This window comes from Manis pentadactyla, chromosome 4, assembly GCF_030020395.1.
Source record: "Manis pentadactyla isolate mManPen7 chromosome 4, mManPen7.hap1, whole genome shotgun sequence".
Classification (NCBI taxonomy): Eukaryota; Metazoa; Chordata; class Mammalia; order Pholidota; family Manidae; genus Manis; species Manis pentadactyla.
This window is the reverse complement of record NC_080022.1, coordinates 148,440,384-148,461,645: the sequence shown is the minus strand read 5'-3', so window position 1 is coordinate 148,461,645 and position 21,262 is coordinate 148,440,384. Positions and strand designations below refer to the sequence as shown.

Here is a 21,262-nt window from a genome sequence, read left to right as displayed (position 1 = left end):
GAGGATGTTGGGCCAACAGGCCTCTGAAGACCCTTCCAGCTCTGACAAGCTGCCTCACTCTAAATAGGATCGAAGGAACCACAGAAGTCCACCCTCCTCCACCGACGCCCCTCTCCTGCTTCTTCCTGCACTGTCTGTAACTTAGCAAAGTTGGGACACAGTGAACTTGGCCTGGCCTGGGACGCTGTGTGAAACAGATGGCCCTGTTGCCAGGGAGACCAGAAAGATATTTGTCCTGGAGGTCTAGGGATTGGATGGAGGGTGGGGGGGAAGGCAAGGCATGGGTGATTTACTCTTGCAATAGCCTAGAATCTACATGAATGTTAAACAAGAATGGCTCTAGGCAATCACCTGGCCAGACGGATCAGAAACCACTTAAGATGGAAGACGAGCAGCACTTGTACATCTCTTCCCAGGGATGCCTGCGACTTCCCCAGCTCCTCCCCCCCTCCCCCACTGCACAGCCTCGGGCAGTGACAGCCTCCCCTCTGTACGGGGAGACTTGACTCCATCTCTCCCACAGGCAAAGCTGGAGGAACACACAGTCTGTCCTGAAGGAGGGGGATATAGGCAGTTCTGGAGCAGACCCACTAGGGACTGAGCGAGGCTGACTTCTTAGGCTCATTAGAGAAAGTGTGTTCTCTGGCAACTGGCACTGTAACCACAGACAGGCTGCCCCAGGAGGGTGGGAGCGCCCCACCCCTGGAAGCATTCAAACAGGGCTGGGAAGATCCTCTACCAGAGATTCTCAGGAGGACTTCCCCACAAAGTAGATCAGCCTGGTGTCTGATAAAGGCCGCTCTTCCAGTTCTGAGATCCTGGGCTAGTGAGGTGGGGCAGGGACATGGGATGAGCACCATGATTAACTTTTCCTGCCTATGAGGAAAAATGCTGAGATATAGACAGTATAGTAAGAACAGGAGGGACTCCATCTTAAGGCTAAGATTCCATTTTAAAAAGCAGAGCTGAGAAGATTCCTAACATATTCTCTGGTAATGAGACAATAACCCAACAGCTACCTTAAGGCAGGGCAAGCAGTCTTAGCTGATATGTCCCCACTGCTTGAGGGTGACCACTACCTTGGAGAACAGGATAAATAAATCCCTTGTGTTGGGTTTATTTAGCAGAATCAGCTGGAGGACTGATAATAAAGGAAAGGAGACATGGTGTCTCTCACCAGAAATAAGCACCTTGAGACCACAAGTCAAGCCTATGCCTAATAACCACCCCCCTCTACCCTTTGCCCCATTCTTGAAAGCCTTAAAAGACAGAATCCCCCAATTTTCAGTGCACCTCCTGAGGACACCTGTACTTTCCTTTCTTTAAGTGAGTACTTTCAAATAAAGCTTTCTCACTGCTCAGATTATTGTGGTTTGTCTCTACTTTCATTTTATTTCCAAGTCTTCACTCTGTCTCTGCTTTACTCCTGATAAGTAGGAAGGGGCTGCTAAGAGTTCAGATTTGGGCCCGCATGTTTCCATCGCCTGGATGGAACTGCCGCTGTGCGATCTGCTCTTAGTAGCCTGCCTGAAAATCTCCTTTCTTTGAGAAGTTCTCAGAACATAATCTTACTCCATCCTGTGCTCCATGGCTACCTCCAAATCCTGGGGTGGTAGGGGCTAGTCTCCATGCTGTGCAGATCCAAGCGGACGCAGGACGCCAGATGACCCTGGCTTCAGGAGTTGGCAAGGGAATCTGCCCTAGGCCAACAACTTTCCCTTTCCCTTGCACTTTCCTGTTCTCTGCTGCCTGCAAGGCAGCTGCCATTCCCTGCTGCTCTTGCTTTAATGAGTTCCTTCCTTACCTACACTCGTCTGACCTGTCCGAGAATTCTTTCTAGTGTGCAGGGAGAGACCCCCCCAGACCCAGCTGCCCAGCAACACTAGCAGAGGCAGCAGAATGGAATGCGTACAAGCTTCTACTTTGAAGTCAGACAGACTTGGGCTCAGGCCCCAGCTCTGCATCTTACTTGCTGTGTGACCTTGAGCAAGTTAACTTTCTCTAAATATCTATTTCCTCACCTGTGAAATGTGAGTCATAATACCAGCTTTACAGGATTTTTTTGGAAAGGATTACAGTGAAACAATGCATCTAAAGTGCTTAGTACAGTATCTTACACATATTAAGTACCCAATAAGTGGTGGTTATCATTATTATTCTATAATTAGTAAACCTACACAGGAATGGGAGTTCCCCAGCTGTTGGGATTGGATTCAGCCAAGATGCCTGGCTCCCGATCTGTGATTAGCTGCAGGATTTAACGTGGGCAAATGTCTTGATCTCTGTGCCTCACTTTCCTCATCTGTAAACAAGGCTAATAAGAGTGCTTACCTCCAGGGACTGAACTCTATAATATGCTTGAAGTGTTCAGAACAGAACTTAGCACAAGGCAAGTACCTAATAGATGCATGCTGTCATCATCATCACCATCCTCAACCTCAGCTCGAGGTCACCTCTCCAATGCCTGGTTCTTGTTATGGTTCATTTAAAGGTCAAATGAGGGTTTTTTTTGGTTTTTTTGCAGGGGGGAAGGTTCGCTGGGGTGGGGTGAGAATATTTAAGTTCTACTCTGTTAGCAAATTTCAATCATATAATAGTGTCAGCAACTATAGTCACTACGTTATACATTTGATCCTCAGGCCTTATCAGTTTATAATTGAAAAAGTTTGTACCCTTTTACCAACCTCTAGCTGTTTCCTCCACACCCCAGTTCCTGGCAACCACTTTTTTACTCTCTGTTTTATGAGTTTGACTTTCCCTTTTTTTTTCAGATTCTACGTGTGAGTGATAGCATGCTGTATCTGTCTTTCTCTGTTTGGCTTATTTCACTTAGGATAACGTCCCATGTGATGTGATGGGTGTGTAATTAGCTCCATGGGAAGAATCCCCTCACAATGTATATGTATATCAAATCAGCGCATTGCACACTTTAAATATCTTACTTTATTTGTCAATTGTACCTCAATAAAGCTGGAGGGAAAAAGACAAGAGAGAAGTATTGGGAAGAATGTGGAGAAAAGGGAGCCCTTCAGCACTGTTGGTGGCAATGTAAACTGGTGCAGCCACTGTGGAGAATGGTATGGAGGTTCCTCACAAAATTAAAAGCAGAACTACCATATGATCTCGGTATTTATCCAAAGGGAATGAAATCATAATCTTGAAGGGATATCTGCACTCCTGTGGACTTTGTGTTCACAATAGCCAAGATACGAAACAACGTGTCTGTCTGTGTATATTCACAGAAGATGTGGTACATATTTACAATGGAGTACTATTCCACCACGAGAAAGAAGGAAATCCTGCCTTTTTTGGCAACATGCATGGAATGTGAGGACATTATACTAAGTGAAGTGAGTCCGCAAAAGACAAATACTGTATGATTCACTTATATGCGGACTTTTAAAAAGCCAGACTTGAAGAAACAGAGTAGAATGATGGTTACAGGGGCTTGGGGGTTGGGGGTATGGGAAGACTTGGTCAAGGGGCACAAACTTCCAATTATAGATACATTCTGGGGACCTAATGTACAACATGGTGACTATAGGTAATGGTACCGCAGTGCACACCAAAAATGGCAATTATGTGAGGTGATGAAGGTGCTAACTAAGCCTACTGTGGTGATCATTTCACAACACATACATGGAGCAAATCCTCATATTATACAACCTAAACTTATACAATGTCATATGTCAGTTAAGTCTCAAGGAAGCTGGGAAAAACAAACTAAAGATCGAGTGAGTGAATGAGTCAGATGTGAGTGAAATGAAACCATCAACAACAAGTAAGCCTTTGTGAGGACCCACTGGGTGTGCTGCCCTGCTCCTGCTGGGAGGACCCGAGGAGCTGCCCCTGTGGGGCTCCCACTGGGGTTAGGCAGCCAGCACCTTCAGGCAGAGAGGCCCACAGCAGTAAGTTCCACAGATCAGAGAGAGGCCAGGACGCGTCTGACGGTGCAGCACCTCTGGCCTCCCTCAGCGCTGCGTGAGGCTGGAAGGAGGGACAGAAGCTTGGTAGCATCCAGATATGGGGGTGGGTGCGTGGGGAGGCGAGGAGCATTCCAGGAAGGGAGTAGTGAGGGCAAAGATCCAGGGTGGTAGTGCATATACCCTTCCTGGATGCACAAAGATGGGCCACAGGGTTCTTTTCTGAGGGTCTCCATCTATCCAAAGGAATACTATCGGCTAGAAACACCTGGGGGCACTCATGCAGGCCCTGGTAAGCTTCCCACAGACATCTCTTCTTTCCAAACCAGTGTTACCCCTGGATAAGCCCTTGTGGTTCTTATGATTGCAAGATGCCCTTCAGCAGCAGTCATCAGGAAACTTTGAAAAAAATAAGTGTTTATTACTTACAAGACCTGAAAATTATATAGCATACCTCGGGCCATACAGCAAGGTCACTGGTGGAGAAAGAGAAGGGAGTTCTGCTTTTACTGGGGCCAAAGGTGGGGGCCTAGGGTTTCTCAGGCTCATTCTTTATTGGTAAACTTAAAACATAAGAACTGGAATTTAAAGCTCCAGGAAAAGACAAGTGGCTCAAATGATCAGTTATCAAAAACAACCAAGACCTCTAAAACAAAGGAGCCTGGCCTGGCTCTTCACCTAGCCGAGTGGCTGTCAATGCGTTTATTGAGACGAGTGGCTGTCAATGCGTTTATTGAGATAGTGGGCCCTGAAGTGGATGCCTCTTTGAAATGGACGCCTCCGCAATCAAAGTTTAAGTCAGGCACGTGCACTAAAAACAAGAAAAAAACAACTGTCAGGGCTCACACTACAGGCAACCATCCTTGCAGATGGAGTGGAAGAGGTTTAAGAGAAAAGGTGCAGAACTTCATATGGAAGGCAGAGACCCAGATTCCATTTCTACCCAGTTGTTGAGCAGCCTTCAGCAAGTTACTGACATTTCTAAGCCTGTTTCCTTTCCTTCCAGGACCTTATAACATACCCTTAAAAAGAGTATCTGTAAGGTCATATCAATGCAGAACCTGGCATTTTTGGTACTCAAATCAGTGGTAGCTATTGTTTGTTCTGTGAGTGGTGAAGAGTAAGGGGAGCTTTTTCCTGATGTGTTTTAGGAAACTTAATCATTCAGTGGTAGGAAGGGTGGATTGGAATGGGGCAAGGAGAAACGCCAAGAGATATAGTGATCTAGAGATTGTGGTTCATGAGTGAATTAATGGTGCTTCAAAATTTAATGGAGTCAAGAGACTGAAAGGAAGAAAAAGACAAGGAGGAAGCCTCAGCAAAGCAGAAGTCGGTAACCAGTGAAAGGTACAGGGACCAGGGCTAGGCTGCCCCAAAATGTGCCACTTTGGCATCCTGATGACTTTGAATTAAAGTGGCTGCAGAAACAGGTGTGCAAGAAGGATATTCTGACCCTCCTCTGTGCCCCACCTGAAACCAGGAAATAAATCTCCCTGGTGAAAGGTAGGCTCCCTGAACCAGGAGGTAGAGAGCCATCCTAATCACCAGAGGTAGGGACTTCCTAGATGAGAAGGCTGCATGAGCATATCTGTTACATTTTTTACTAATTCACTACCCCAGCCCAAATGCTGTTTAGAATTCCTTACAAATTAAAGCTCCCAAACCTAAATTTTCTTGGCCTGTCTATTTCTCACAAATTTATTATCTCCATCTAAACTGTATAAAAACTGCCTGCCCTGGTCATTTCTTTGGTTTTCTGTTTCACCATTGGGCTTCTGTACATACAGAGTAAAACTTCGGTTTTTTTCCTCCTGTTGATCTGTCTCATGCCAGTTTGACCCTCAGACCAGCTAGCTGGAAGAACCTTGAAGGGGTTGCTGGGCAGCTGCGTCTGGGGCGGCTCTGCCTGCGCACTAGGTGAAGCACTAGGAGGAACCTCAGCCTGGACGGGGGAGGGTTCTTGACTCTGAAGGAGAAAGAATTCTCAAGCAGGGCGGATTGATGTAGGGCAGGGACAGGAGAAAGCATCATGATTAGTTTTCCAAAAAGCCAAGATAATAAACAGTATAGTAAGAACAGGAAGGTTTCCATCATAAAGGTAAGATTCCATTTTAAAAACCATTTAGGAGGTAAGATTCCTAACATTTTTTTTTAGTAAAAAGACAATAGTTCAACCAACTTCGGTGGGGGTGGGGGGTCTTGATTGATGTGTTACCAGAGGGAAGCTGCTATCCCGGAGAGGAATGACCAATTTCTTGTGTTAAGTAAATTTTGCAGAATTACCTGGAGGACTGATAACAGAGGAGAGGAGACATAATGTCTCTCACCAGAGATAAGCATTTTCAGACTGCTTTACAAGTCTATACCCCCTGGCCCTTTGTCACATTCCTGAAAAATTCATAAAAGACAGGACCTTCCCCTTCCCCTCCCTCCGGCTTTTGGTAGGCCTCCGTTCTGAGGATGCCTGCACTTTTTCTTTCTTTAAGTGCATGCCTTTAAATAAAGCTTTCTCACTGCTCAACTTAATTGTATTTTGTCTCTGCGCTTTTCCAGTGGTAAGCGTCTTTATTTCTTTGCTATTTCATTCTATTTCCAAGTCTTCACTCAGCCTCCGCTTTACTCCTGATAAGTAGGGGCTACTGAAAGCTCAGATTTGGGCCTGCAAGTTCTGGTCACCTGGCTGACCCTGATGGAACTGCAGCTGCACAATCTGCTCTTTAGTAAGTAGCCTGCCTGAAAATCTCCTTTCTTTGGAACTTCTCAGAACATATTCTCACTCCATCCCATGTTCCACGGCTACCCCAAATCCTGGGGTGGTAAGAGATAGTCCCCATGTTGTGCAGATCCAAGCAGACACGGAATGCCAGGGAACCCTGGATTTATGAGTTGGCAAGGGAATCTGCCCTAGGCTGAGAAGGAGTTCAGCAAACTTTCCCTCTTACCGTCTGCACTTTCTTCTTCTCAGCCACCTGCAAGACAGCTACAATTCCCTGCTGTTCTTGCTTTAATGAATTCCTTCCTTACCTACACTCATCCGACCTGCTCGAGAATTCTTTCTTGTTCAGAGTCAAGAACCCTCCCCCATCCAGGCTGAGGTTTCACCTGGTGCACAGGGAGAGACCTCCCCAAATGCAGCTGCCTGGCAATAGGATGAGTGTAGGTGAGAAAGGAATTCATTAAAGCAAGAGTAGCAAGGAATGGCAGCTGCCTTCCAGGTAGCAGAGAAAGGAAAGGGAAGCTCATTTAACTCTTGCTCAGTATAGGGCAAATCCCTTGCCAACTCCTAAAGCCAGGGTCACCTGGCATCCAGTGTCCACTTGAATTTGCACAGCATGGGAACTAAGTCCCTACCACCCCAGGATTTGGGAGAGCCGCAGAGCACTGGATGGAATCAGATTATGTTCTGAGACCTTCTCAAAGGCAAAGAAAGGAGATTTTCAGGCAGGCTATCAAAGAGAATGATCATATAGCTGCAGTCCTGTCAGGGTCACCCAGACAATGGGAACTTGCAAACCCAAATCAGAAATCTCAGTAGCCCTTCTCTACTTGTCTGAAGTAGGAGAGACAGAGTAAAGACTTGTGCTTAAGTCTAGTAATTGAATGAAATAGCAAAGTAACAAAGATGCTTACCACTGGAAGAGCACAGAGACAAAACGCAACTAAGTCGAGCAGTGAGAAACTTTTATTTAAGGCAAAAAGTACACACTCGAAGAAAGAGGAGTGCAGGCAACCTCAGAGACCAGGCACACTTAAGGGCTTAGGATTCTGTCTTTTAAGGCTTTCAAGAATGGGGCAAAGGGTACGGGGTGGGGCTGTTGGGCATAGGCTTGACTTGTGGTCTCATGATGTCCCTCTCTGGTGAGAGACATTATGTCACTATCCACAGTCAGTCCTCTAGATAATTCTGTAAGAGAAAGTTAACACAAGGAATTTATTCACCTTGTTCTTCTCCAAGATAGTGGTTACCCTCAAGCACTGAGAACATATCAGTTAGGACTGCTTGCCCTGCCCTAAGACAGGGCTAGTTGTTGGCTGATTACCAAAGACTATGTTAGGAATCTCACCTCCTAACCCCCTGGTGTTTAAAATGGAATCATAGCCTTAAGACGGAGTCCCTCCTGTTCTTACTCTACTGTTTATATCTCAGCATTTTTCATCATGGGCAGGAAAAAATTAAGCATGATGCTTGTGCCATGTCCCTGCCCTACTTCAAAGGATAGAAGAAAATTCTTCCTCCCCAAGAAGAGCAATGATTCACCAGTGACTCCACACTTTTAGGGAAGGGAGGGAGCTGAGAGAATAGGAGAAGGGACTGGCAGGGAAAAGGTTGAGCAGTGCCATATGTAAAGCCTGATCTTCATAAAATGCAAATGTCCCACATTCAGTCAGTGAACATATCTTAAACACCTTTAATATGTTAAAGACTAAGAATATAAATATGAACAGACATGGTTTCTGCCCCCAGGGACTTTGTGGTATCAGTGGGGGAAGCAAAGGCATGAGCAAATGTATGCAGTGAGGTATAATAGATGCTTTTACCCACAGTATCTGTCCAAGTAGACTGCAAAATAAGGAAGTGATTGATTTCACTAGACTCTAAGAAAGAAGTTACCCAGTGTGAGTAAAATTGCAGTATTTCCAGAATCTCTCACCTGGCCTTAGTGCATCTCCATATCAACAGGTGTTGCCAAGGGGTGGAGAGAAGAGTCCATCTCCATATCAATAGGTGATTACAAGGGTGGAGGAGGCAATGGTATATCTGGACTGGAGATGTTTGGTGGGGTCCCTTTTTTTGCAGCCAGGTGGTGAGAGACACAGGTGAGCAGAAGTGGATGACTGCTTGTAAGCAATAAATGGGTTTCTCCCATTTTATTTCTCCCTTTGACTGATTTTGGTTTCAAAGGTAATTTGCCCTGGGCTGGGAGAAAGATTTTCCCCCTGCATTACACCCAGGAATGGCGTAGATGTTCTCTTGGAAGACTTCTGTGGAGAGAAACTTGTAAGTCACTCTGATACTTAGGACTTTCAGATCCAGAGCTGATGGCATGGACAGCAGTGTGGATCATAATATGGAAAGAGAGTCATAATATGTCAAGAAGAGTGTTGTGTTGGGGATGCTAGAATCCTAAAAGGGAAAGAGATGGGTGTTTAGAACATGGGTTTGGAATCAGACATATAAGAGACTCTGGTTGAGAAGGATCAAGGGCAATTCTTTCTTTAAGGTAGGAGGTGAGATACAGCAGGGAAATGGTACAAGGGCAATACCATTGTAAAGCTATGTAGCCTGTGAAAATACAAGCCCAGCTTCCCTTTTAACTTAATCTATATGCTTTTCTTCCTCTTCTTCCAGCCCCTTGTTTAATGCAGAAATTTGCAAATAGGAGGAGAGACAGATCTCCAGAGTATAAAATGAACCCACCTGGGTAAAGATTGCCAAGATGCAGATCAACACAGTCATGTGAATAACCCTATTCTTAGGACAAAACTTCAAAGGAATTACTAATCACCTGTATATATCATACCCTACATCAACCCCTACCCAAAAGGCCCTATAAAACTCCAAACCCTAAACCCTTAAGCATGTCTCCTCTCTGAGGTCACCCACATTCTTATCTGAGTGTGTACTGTCTTATCAAATAAACTTTCTTGCTGCATAAACCTATTGCACTTGTCTCTTGAATTCTTTTTCATGATAAAGACAAGAACTCGCCAACCTCTGCCTCTGGTGGTAAATGTCTGTCACTTTGCTATTTCATTCAACTTTCTAATCTTAAACACAAAACTTTTTCTCTCTTTCTGCTTCATTTCAGACTGGTAGGGAAGGAGAAATTCTCAGAATATAATCTCACTCCATCCAGTGCTACGCACCTATCCCAAATTCTGGGATGATAGGGATGTAAGTCCAGTGCCATACAGACCAAACAGGCACTAGACACCAGGTGACCCTGGCTTTGGGAGCTGGCAAGGGATTTGCCCTGTGCCAAGCAGGAGTTCAGTGAACTTTTCTTTTCTCCCTCTGTTCTTCTTTGCTCTCTACTGCCTGATGGCTGCTGACATTCACTACTACTCTTGCTTTAATGAATTCCTTTCTTGCTGGCACTTATTCGACCTGATTGTGAATTTTTCCTGATGGGTCAAGAGCCCTCCTCTGACCAGGTTGAGGTTTCTTCTAATGTGCAGGGAAAGTCCTCCTCAGAGTGATTGCCCAGATAGAAAAAAGAAAAGGTAAAGACATTTTGAATTAGAGAGAGGGGAACTAACAGGCCTAGAAGGTCCACCCTTGACATTTGCAGGGATGTCAGAGACAAGGAAGGGCATTAGTCAAAACAAAAGAGTAAGGGGAAGATAGGGGTCCAGCCAAGCTAGACTGATGAAGAAAAAAAGGGTACAATTACTAATAATATCAGGAATGAGAGATAGACTATTACTACATTTCCTACAGACATTAGAAGGATAATAATATTATGAACAACTTAGACAAACTGGACACATACACTGAAAAATGCAAATGATTAAAACTGACACAAGACGAAATAGAAAAATCTAAATAGCCCTGTGTCTGTTAAATAAGGTGAATTTATTATCAAAACCTTCCAACAAATAAACCTCCAGAACTGATGTTTTCACTATGAATTTGATCAAACTCTTAAGAAAGAAATATCAATCCTACACAAACCAAGAAAATAGAGGAATATGAACAGCCCCAACTTGTTTTATGATGCCAAATTAACCTTGATAATAAAACCTGACAAAGACATTAAAAAAAAAGAAAAATATGACAAACCAATATCCCTCATGAACAGAAAAGCCTTGATGAATTATTAGCAAATAAAGAAAAAGAATAGTACATCATGACCAAGTAGGTTCATCCTGAGAATACAAGATTGTATGAATATCCAAACTCATTAATGTAATACAGTATATTAACAGAATAAAGAAGAAAAACATGTGATTGTATTTATAAAATCCAACAGCTGTTCACCATTGTTTTAAAAATCTGAGCAAATTAGGAAGAGAAGGAATTCTTCAACCTGATAGAAGACATCTATGAAAAATCTACAGCTAACATCATACTTAGTATGATTTAATACACATTCCCCTAAGATCAGAAACAAAGCAAGGATGTCCTCTCCCATTCCATCTATTTAACATTTTATTGAAGGGTCTAAGTAGGGCAGCAAAGCAAGATAAAGGAATAAAAGAGATCAGGAAGGAAGAACTAAAACTTTATGACAGATGACACAATTAGTTTGCATAGAAAAATCTACAAAATTTTTCTAGAACTAATAAATTAATTTAGCAAAGTCACAAGATAAAAGAGCACTGCTCACAGACCAGTTGTATTCCCATATAGTAGCAGTGATCCATTGGAAAATGAAATTTTTGTAAATTCCATTTACAATATGGACAAAAAAAAAACATAAAAATACTTACAAAAAAAATTTAACAAAAAATGTGCAAGACCTATCCACTGAAAACTACCAAAAAATATTGAGATCAGTTAAAGAAGACTTAAACAAATGTTCCTGTATGGGAAGACTCAACATGATTCAAATGTCAGTTCTCTTCAATTTGATCTGTAGATGCAATGCAATTCCAATCCCAATTTTCAGCAGGCTTTATTTTGGAAATTAATGGGCTCATTCTAAATTTATTTGGAAATGCAAAAGTTCTGGAATATCCAAGGCAAATTTCACAAAGAAAAACAGAGTTGGAGGACTTACACCACCTAATTTCAAGGCTTGCTATAAAACTGGTATACAGTCATCAAGCAATATGGTATTATATGGAAAGACATATAATTCAATGCAAAAGAACAAACAGAGCCCAGAAAATAGGCCCACATGTTGATGGTGATTTGATTTTCAATGAGGAACCAAAGCAATCCTATAAATAAAGCAGTCCTTTAATGGGTGCAGCTGGAACAACTGGCTATTGTTATGGAAAAACACGAACACTGATCCCTGTCTCACACAATACATAAAATTTGAGATGAATCAGATCTAAACGTAAAAGCTAAAATTATCAAGCTTCTAGAATAAAACAGGAAAATACCCTCATGACCTGCAGGTAGGCAAAGATTTCTTAGATAGGAGACAAAAAATAATTATTATCAAAGAAAAAACAATAATTTAGATTTAATAAAAATTAAAAACTTCTGCTCCACAAAAATACAGTTAAGAAAATGACTGTGTGCAATGGTGGCCAACAGCAGCCTCCTCAGTAGTGTATGAAGCTTGTTGCTTTGTGGGTTGCCTTAAGGGGCCTTGGAGAACACTCTTTCCAGTGGACATTTATGTCTGACCTGATTGCCCCCAATCTAGGCTCCAGCCAAGTATTTGGGATGCCTTTGGAAAGCCCCAGGACACAGTCGCCAGGGTCCACACTGGCCAAGTCATCATGTGCATCTGCATCAAGCTGCAGAACAAGAAGCATGCAACTGAAGCCTTACACGGGGTCAAGTTCAAGTTCTCTGGAGGCCAAGAGATCCACATTTCCAAGAACTGGCTCTTTACCAAGTTTAATAAGGATGAATTTGAAGACATGTAGCTGAAAAGCAGCTCATCCCAGATGGCTGTGAGGTCAAATACATCCCTAATCATGACCCCTGGACCAGCACTGCCCCCACCTTACTCACACCCACTGACAAACCCTACTTCCTATCAAAGAAATAAAATGGGTGGCAAGTCCCAGAGTAGCAGGAAATATTTGCAAAACATGCCTGTTAAAGGACTTGTATCAAGTTTATATAAAGAACTACAACACAATCATAAAAACAGAAACAACCTAATAAAGAGAAGGGCAAAAGATTTGAACATATGTTTCACAATGAGGTAGGTGTACTGAATGTATGCCTACCCTATGACCCAGCAATTCTACTTCTAGGTATTTATCCAAAAGAACAGAAAATATATGTCCACAAAAACTCTTGTGCAAGAATATTCATAGCAACTTTATTCACAGTGGCCCCTAACTGGAAAGAACCCCAAATAAACTGCCCATGAACAGAAGAATGGATACACAAATTGTAACCACTATTTGGTGATACAAAAGGACCAAAGTAGTCACACATACAACAAAATTAATGAATCTAAAACACATGATGGCACATACTAATTGATTCCATTTATGTGAAATTCTAGAAAGGTTTTTTAAAAATGAAAACTTATTGCTTATGTAAGATGAGGGCAGTGACTGACTAGAAAGAGGAATGAACAGATTTCCTGGGTGATAGAAATGTTCCATATCTCGATAGGGATTTGGGTTACTCATGTGTAAGCATTTGTCAAATCTTGTCAAAGAATATACTTATTGTGCATTCCACCATTTCACTGATAAAAGCTTAACACTCCCCCAGTACCAACACTACCACATACACAAAGAACCACGAGGAAATACTGAATTCTACTTGATATGCATGCTGAAGTGTCTGGAGTGAAGCATACTGATGACCTATAAATTACTTTAAAATACACCAAAAAAAGATGTACTGGAGGATAGATACATGGGTAGGTATTTGATGGGGATATAGCAATATGTTGAGAATTACAGAATCTAAATGCTGAGTACTCAATTATAGGGTACACTGAGTACATTCAGCAGAGAGTGGGGGAAGAATGATCCACAGTATCCAAATAGGAATGTTCTAACTTCAATCATTCTAGAAGCCAAGATTCACTTACATTAGTTTCATGTTTAGCCAGGGAAAATCAACATTAATTCACTGTAGTGACTGAGACTTTACACACCCTAAAGTGAAGAAATTCTAACTTGAATTTCCCCCAACAACTGTAACTGGGCAATATTACCCCCAGATGTTGGCAGGAGGTCGGAGTTCAATAGCTCATTGGACAGGTGGGAACATATCTGGGCCCACAGGAACTGAGGGGGTTATACCTAGAGATCCAGAGAATATGGAGGTGTGCTGAGACCCCACGAAGAAGAATAGGAAGGAGAAGAAAGGGGAAGAGCCAAAGTGTAGCCTCTGCTTCCTTTCTTTAGAGAACCCCATCAGAAAAATAGTATGTCTGCCCAATATGTCATTCCCCCTGCCTCCCTCTCATGAATACACAGATGCACAAGGGTAAGTTCCCTAGCACCTGATGACAAATTTTCAAAGGGTTGCATGATTAGACACTAAACTCCTGGCTGAGAAATGGAACAAACTTGGTTATTGTATGGGATACAATCTATTTATCTTCCATCCTCCAAGCCAGGTTCCCTAGAACCTCCCCCTATCTCTGAGCCCTATAAGTTTAACCAACTTCCAGATTTTCTTTGGGACTCAGTTTCTATCATGATAACACAGCTTGTTTTTATCATTCTGGGTGAGATCCATCAAGCTAGGCCAGGAAAACTTATTTGCCATTTTCTATGTTTAAACTTTTTCAAAGTGTCACCTTGTGTTGCTTCCAGCAATAGCAGATTAGATAACCTAAAAGATCTTTTCACTAAAAAGCAACTAGCTCCTGCTAAAACACACCTACATGCATTTCTGAGGTCAACATAAGAGAATATGTAGTAGTAGTCCTATCCATCCCCCACAAATTCACTGAAACTAAGGCAAAGAGTAATAAGCAGCAAGGAAACTCAAAAGGCAGGTGTTGGAACAAGACAAAGATACCCACTTTCACCACTGCCATTCAGCATTGTACTACTAGAACAATTAGACAAGAAAAATAAATAAAAGGCATTCAAGTTGGAAAGCATGAAGTAAAATTATCTCAGTTCATAGATTACATTATCCTGCATATAGAAAATCCCAAACAATCAACAAGAAAGCTACTAGAGGTAATAATTCAGCAAAGTTGCAGGGTATAAGATAAGTTGCAGGGCATAAGATCAGTTCATTGTGTTTCTATACATCTGCAATGTACAAAGAGAAATTAGGAAAGCAAAACCATTCACAGTAGCATATATAAGAATAAAATATTTAGGAATAAATCTAACCAAGAAGATGAAATATTTATACAGTGAAAACTGAAAAATATTGCTGAAAAAATTAAAGAAGACACAAATAAGTGGAAACATATCCCATGTTCATGGATAGGAAGATAATATTAAGATGTCTGCCTATGCTACCCAAAGTGATTTACAGAGTCAACACAACTCCTATAAAATTTCAAAAGCCTTTTTTTTCCTGAAATGGAAAAACCAAACATCAAATTAATGTAGAATTGCAAGGGATCCTGAACTGAATAGCCAAAATAATCTTAATAAATATTAACAAAGTCAAAAGACTCACATAACCGCAATATCAAAACTTACTACAAAACCACAGTAATCAAAAGAGCATGGTATTAGCATAAGGATAGACATACAGATCAATGGGATAGAATTCAAAGGTTTAACATGGGTGCCAAATCCATTCAATGAGAGAATGAACAGTCTCTTCAATAGCTGGTCTTGAGGAAAACTGAATTTCCACGTGTAAAAGAATGAAGTTGGGCTCCTACATGAGAGCAAATAGAAAAATTAATTCAAAGTAAATCAATGGCCTAAATGTAAGAACTAAAACCATAAATCTCTTAAAAGAAAATGGAGGGAAATCTTCATGATCTTGAATTTGGCTATGGATTCATAGATATGACACCAAAAGCATAAGCAATAAAATAAAATATGGATATATTGGACTTCATCAAAATTAAAAGCATTTGTACATCAAAAACATCATGAACTGAAAAGACAACGCACAGAATGGGAGAAATTATTTGCAAATCATTTGACCTCAGACATTGGAATTCTCCATAAAAGTATAAGCTCCATGAAAATAGACATTTTTGTTTACTGCTGGATACCAAACTCTAAAAAATAACTGGCATAAGATAGGTACAAAGTAAATATTTGGTGAATAATCAGATATACAAAATAAATTAAATATGTATGAAATGTTGAAAGAAATTTTAAAAACACAAAAAATGGGCAAGTAATAACAGACCATAAAAATTATCAGAAATATATTTATAAGAACAAAATACAACTTCTAGGAAAGGAAGTGGATACAGAAAATTTGACACAACTCAAGATATATTTCAGTAAATTGGAAGATCAATCTAAGAAAATTATTCAGAAAGAAAAGATGCTTGAAAATAATGAGAAATTAAGAGGTATGGAAGATAGACTCAAATGATCTAGCATCCATTTAATGAGAGACCCAGGTGGAGGAAATAGAATCAAAGGAAGGAAATATATGAATAAAAGTGACTCAAGTTTTTCCACAAGTGATAGAAGAAATGCAACCAAATATAGAAAACACAATATACATTAAGAAGGATTTTATAAGTCCTCATTTACATACATTTTTGTGAAATTACTAGACACCAAAGCTAAAAAGATCTTTAAAAAGCCAGAAGAAAAGAAAGATCATGTATAAGAGAGCTAGTTAAACTGACAGTGGATTTCTCATAAATGAAAACAGAAACCAGAAGACAGTGAAATGTCTTTAAAATACTAAGAAAAATGATCAATCTAGAAATGTATACTCTGCAAAGCTGTCTTTCAAGAACAAAAGTGAAATAAAGATTTTGGCAGATAATCAAAATCTGAGAGAATTTACCACCAACAGAATTTCACTACATGGACTCCTCAAAGATCTACTTCAGGAAAATGGGAAATAATTCCAGAATAAAAATCTCAGATGCATAGTGGAATGGTTAGCAGAGAGACTGGTGAAAATGTAGGTTAATAAAAACATCATGTGTGAGAATAATATCTATTATAATGTCCAATGTGGGGGTTAAAACAAAAGACAGACTTAAAGGACTGGACAACAGCATGTAGAAATTCTTTTTTGGCTGTCTAAAGAGAATGAGGTCAACACTATTGCTGTGTTCATAACTGAAGCTTCAGCAGTTGAGAAAAGTATCAGTTTACGTGATTAACCCTGAGCCTGTTTCTCTGTGAGGCAGCCTGTAATGGGCACTTTATTCAGACCTGTCCATTGGACTGTGGCAAAGTTCACTTCAAAAACACTGTTTCCTAGATGGACCTCTTAACCCCACTCAAAATCCCTGACCTAAGACATCATCCAGACATGTTTAATAATAAATCCATATGTGTATACTGACCCTTATAACTGACGACTTTTGCACTGTGTTTTTAATGATATATGTGTATTTTATTTCTGAATCTCCTTTTGAAGAAAAACAAAAATTTTACCTTTTAAAGCTCTTCAGAAGTAATTAAATCTTATCTACATTACAATTTGTAATGTTATATACCTGCTACAATCATCCACATCAGACTTACCTGGGCACTTACTAAAAACACCACTAAATTCCTGACAAATCAAGATCTTTAGGGGTGGGACCCATCAATATGCATTTAAAACAAACTTCTTCAATTATTCTCCCAGGATGAAGGATTTGGATACACATCTGTCACCACAGAAGATACTGACAGATTGATGGGGATCTCACTGCCAAGTGAGCTCACCAGTTCTTAGTGCCATCCATTCCCCGACCCATCTCAACCCTCTACCCCCTGCATATTCCAAGTCAAGGAAACCACCAAGCCCTGGGTTCCAGGTCTTACTCGTCTGCATTCTAGGGGACACACACACACACACACACACACACACACACACACACACACCCCCTGTAAGTTCTTCTAAAATGTTAAGAGAAAACCAGAATCATAGGAAGGCAAATAGCTATTTGTAGGTGGTACCTGCAAAATTAATAACAATCATAGCTACACTGGTGGGGGTTGGGGGTGCACATCATATAGGTCTTTGGCTTTTACTCTAAGAAAAATAGAAAGCCATTGAAAAGTTTTGAAGAGGCAAGATGTGAACTGACTTAAGTTTTTCAAGAACCACTTTGGAGACAAGGAGAGAAGCATGGAAACCAGTTAAGAGGCTACTGAAATTACCAGTAAGAGATGATGGTAGCTTGACTCAAGGTTTAGCAGTGGAGGTCGCCAGAAGTAGGTAGATTCTGAACATGTTCTGTAAATCATGTCAATAAGATTTACAGACAGAATGGAACTACTGTGTGAGAAGGGGCAGACTCAAGGATGACACTGAGGATTTTAGCCTAAGCAAAGGATGGATGGAGTTGACATCTATAGAGATGGGGATACTATGGGAGGAGCAGATTTGGAAGGAGGAAGATCAAGAGATTGTACTGGGATGTTAAGTCCGATTTGCTTACTAGATGTCTAAGAGGAGATGCTGAGTAGGCGACTAGATACATGAGTCTAGAGTGAGATATGTGTCAGAGATGAGGAAACTCACAGATTAAGGTCTTGGACACTTGCCCAAGGTCACACAGCTAAAAAGCGGCAGAACCCTGGACTCAGTCCAGGGGTGTCTGACACCAAAACCTGGGTCCCTAACTTCATGTCATGCTGCTTCCCCAGCAACCCAAGGTAAACCAAGGCCTGGTTTTCAATGGGAGAGAACAGAGTACAACTTCTGACATTGTACAAGACTCGTGGCTTTGATGACTGTAACCGTTGTGTCCCAGCCTAGGTTAGGGGTCCATCTGCACTCCCTCTCAACATGTAATCGCCTTTCGAAGAAATCATTTCCATGGAAATGGGCACTCCAGGTCTCTCCATACATATGAATGGAAGGGAGAGTTGTTGAGGGTTTTTTCTTTCCTTTTTTCTTTTCTCTTTATATATTTTTGCAAACTGTCCGGGGATGTGTTGCTGCGGCTGGTGGCGGCAACTACCACAATCAGAGTCATTTTGAAGCAAAGAACTAATTTACTGCATCGATGACTTTAGCTCAAAAGAAGAAATAAGGATGATCAGGAGTCCTAAGGGAGCAAAATAATAGGGTAATTTACACGGGGAGATGAGGGAGTCGGGAGAAACATCCAGGGTAATTCTTTTGTATAATCTTTATTTTATATTTTTGCCCTTTTTCCCTTTGCTTCTCTGGGGACAAAGCCTCAGCTCAGAGATGTTTCCTGGCCATCCCCAGGTTGATACCTGAAAAAGACTGAAAGGGCAAGGGAGATGGGGTTGCTCAGGCTGAGGAAAGGAAGGTTGCGGGGTGGTTTGACAGCTGTTTTCTAAAGCCAGTTTCTATTGGGGGGATGGTCTCTAGGAGGCCCCCATTGAACCCTGGGATTGGTGAGGGATTTCAAAGGATAGCTTCATCTGCCCAATTGACTGCTGTGTTCAAGGAACTGCTATCAGTATCACCAGCTTTGGCTGGCCCCAAACTAGGAGCTCACTATCCTTACTGTGGACTAAATGTTTCTGTCCACCCACTAAATTCCTATGTTGAAATCCTAACCTCGAATGTGATGGTATTAGGAGGTGGGGCCTTTTGGAGGTAACTGAGTCATGAATGGGATTGGCACCCTTATAAAGGAGACCCCACAGATCTCTCTCACCCTGAGGATATAAAGTGAAGCTGGTAATCTACAACCCAGAAGAGGGCTCTCACCAGGACACGTCAAACAGCACCCTGATCTCAGACTTCCAGCCACGAGAACTGTGAGAAATAAATATCTGTTGTTTATAAGTCACCCTAATCAATGAAAATTTGTTGTAGCATCCTGAACTGACTATCCCGGGTTCTTAATTTCCCAGCACAGAGGAGATCAGGGCTGGCAGGACTGTTGGGGAACATTTAGTCCAAGACCTGCATATTTCAAGTCAAGAAAACTACCCAGGCCTGGGTTCTCGGTCTCACTCCAGCACGTACTAGCTGTGTGACCTTGGCCAAACCCTGCAGCTCTGAATTTTCTCTTGCATAAAATCAAGATTATCATCTTCTTCACTGACATTCATGAGGATCAAATGAGATGATGCCTGACAAAGCACTTTGTAAACTGCAAAGCAACATACAGATGTGAGTTACTGTTGTTATTTATCAGTGAAGGAAATTGAGTCCCAGAGGGGTTGAGTGACTCACCCAAAGCCATGTTGCAAATAAATGCAGAATGAGGGCTTGCACATAAGTCTGCAGTGCTCTTGCCACAGAAGAGAGTTGCAGTGTAGTGGTTAACAGTACAGACTAGAGCAGGCTGCCTGGTATGCCATTTGCCAGCTGTGGGACTTTGGGCAAGTTAGTAAATATCCCTAGGCTTCAATTTCCCCATCCATGAAGTAGGGATAATAACAGTACCTACCTCATAGAGCTGTGGGACCTATATGAGTTAATACATGTGAAACATTTAGAACAATGCCTGGAAATGTTGTTCAATAAATGCCAGCTATTGCTATTATTCAGGAAATAGGGGCTAAGCCCAGGGACTTCAAAGTATTTCCCCTTGTGGAACCTCTCAAAAACCAAGAAAGGAGAAATGAGAGTCACGTGCAGCAATAGGGACTCAGGTTAGGCTGAGGTAGAACTTCATGTCTGGTAGAACCAGAGTCCTGCCGTGGAGTCAAGAGACCTGAGTTCTGGTCCCAGCTTTGCCACCTAAGGCAATGTCTCTGAGGCCCATGTGCCTTGTCTATAAAACGAAGCAGATAATCCTTTCCCAGCTTGTCCATACTACAGGCTTTTGATTACACCCAAATGGAAAGCCTCATAAACTATCAAATTCTGTGAATATATGAAGAGTATTCCTGGCAGTAGATATTGCTGAAAAAAGGTTTGCTGGAGAGAGGGGCTCTGGGAAAGGTATGACATTTCCTGCCTCTGGAAAGTGCAAACAATAGCCAACTTACAGAATGTTGGATTGCAGTCCTTTCTGACAACTAGAAGGATGTTCAGAGTCCTCTGTGGCACAAGCCCAGTCAGAGGCCTCCCCAGAGTAGACATGAGGAAGGGAGAGAGAGCAAGGTAAGTCACCTACATACTCTACACCAGCCTTCATGTCTGGGTGAAACCAAGGTAATTATATATATATCCGCATTCTTCAAAGCCCCATATCAGACATCACCTCCTTCAGGAAGGCTGCCTGGAGTTCTCCAGCAAGAGATCCTCACATTCTCCCCAGGATAATTTCGTTCCTTACACAGATGGCTAAGTCTCATTTAACTGGAGTAACGTGAATGGAAGCCACCGATAGCCCCAAGTCACAAATAAAACACTGTCGCTGACGCTCCATTACATGTTATCAGATGACTGTGGATACAGGAACAGTGAACCTTGAGGTGCTCACTTCCTAGAAAGGACTTGAAAAATGCGCAGGGTGATGAGCATAACTGGAGAAAGGCATTAACCTTGGGATCAGGAAGCTTGGAGTGGGATGCTGAGTGAGAGGTGAGCTGTTCCAGTTGAAGCACAGGTAGGGACTTATCTGAACCTCTAACATGGAATCACAGACATTCTCCCTTCACAAAAGAGGCCTCAATATACACCAATCACCTCTTCTAAGTCCCTTTAGGGGAGTTAAGCATATCCCAGTCTCTCAAGTATTTTAGCCACA

At 41.8% G+C, this 21,262-nt stretch overlaps 1 non-coding gene across 1 annotated transcript; it reads left to right on the top strand.

Moving 5' to 3' along the window:
* Window positions 1-12,094: 12,094 nt before the first annotated feature.
* LOC118914707 (small nucleolar RNA SNORA70) lies at window positions 12,095-12,203 on the top strand. The gene has a single exon (XR_005025726.1). It is a non-coding gene; the product is annotated as a small nucleolar RNA SNORA70 (small nucleolar RNA).
* The last annotated feature ends 9,059 nt before the right edge of the window (window positions 12,204-21,262 follow it).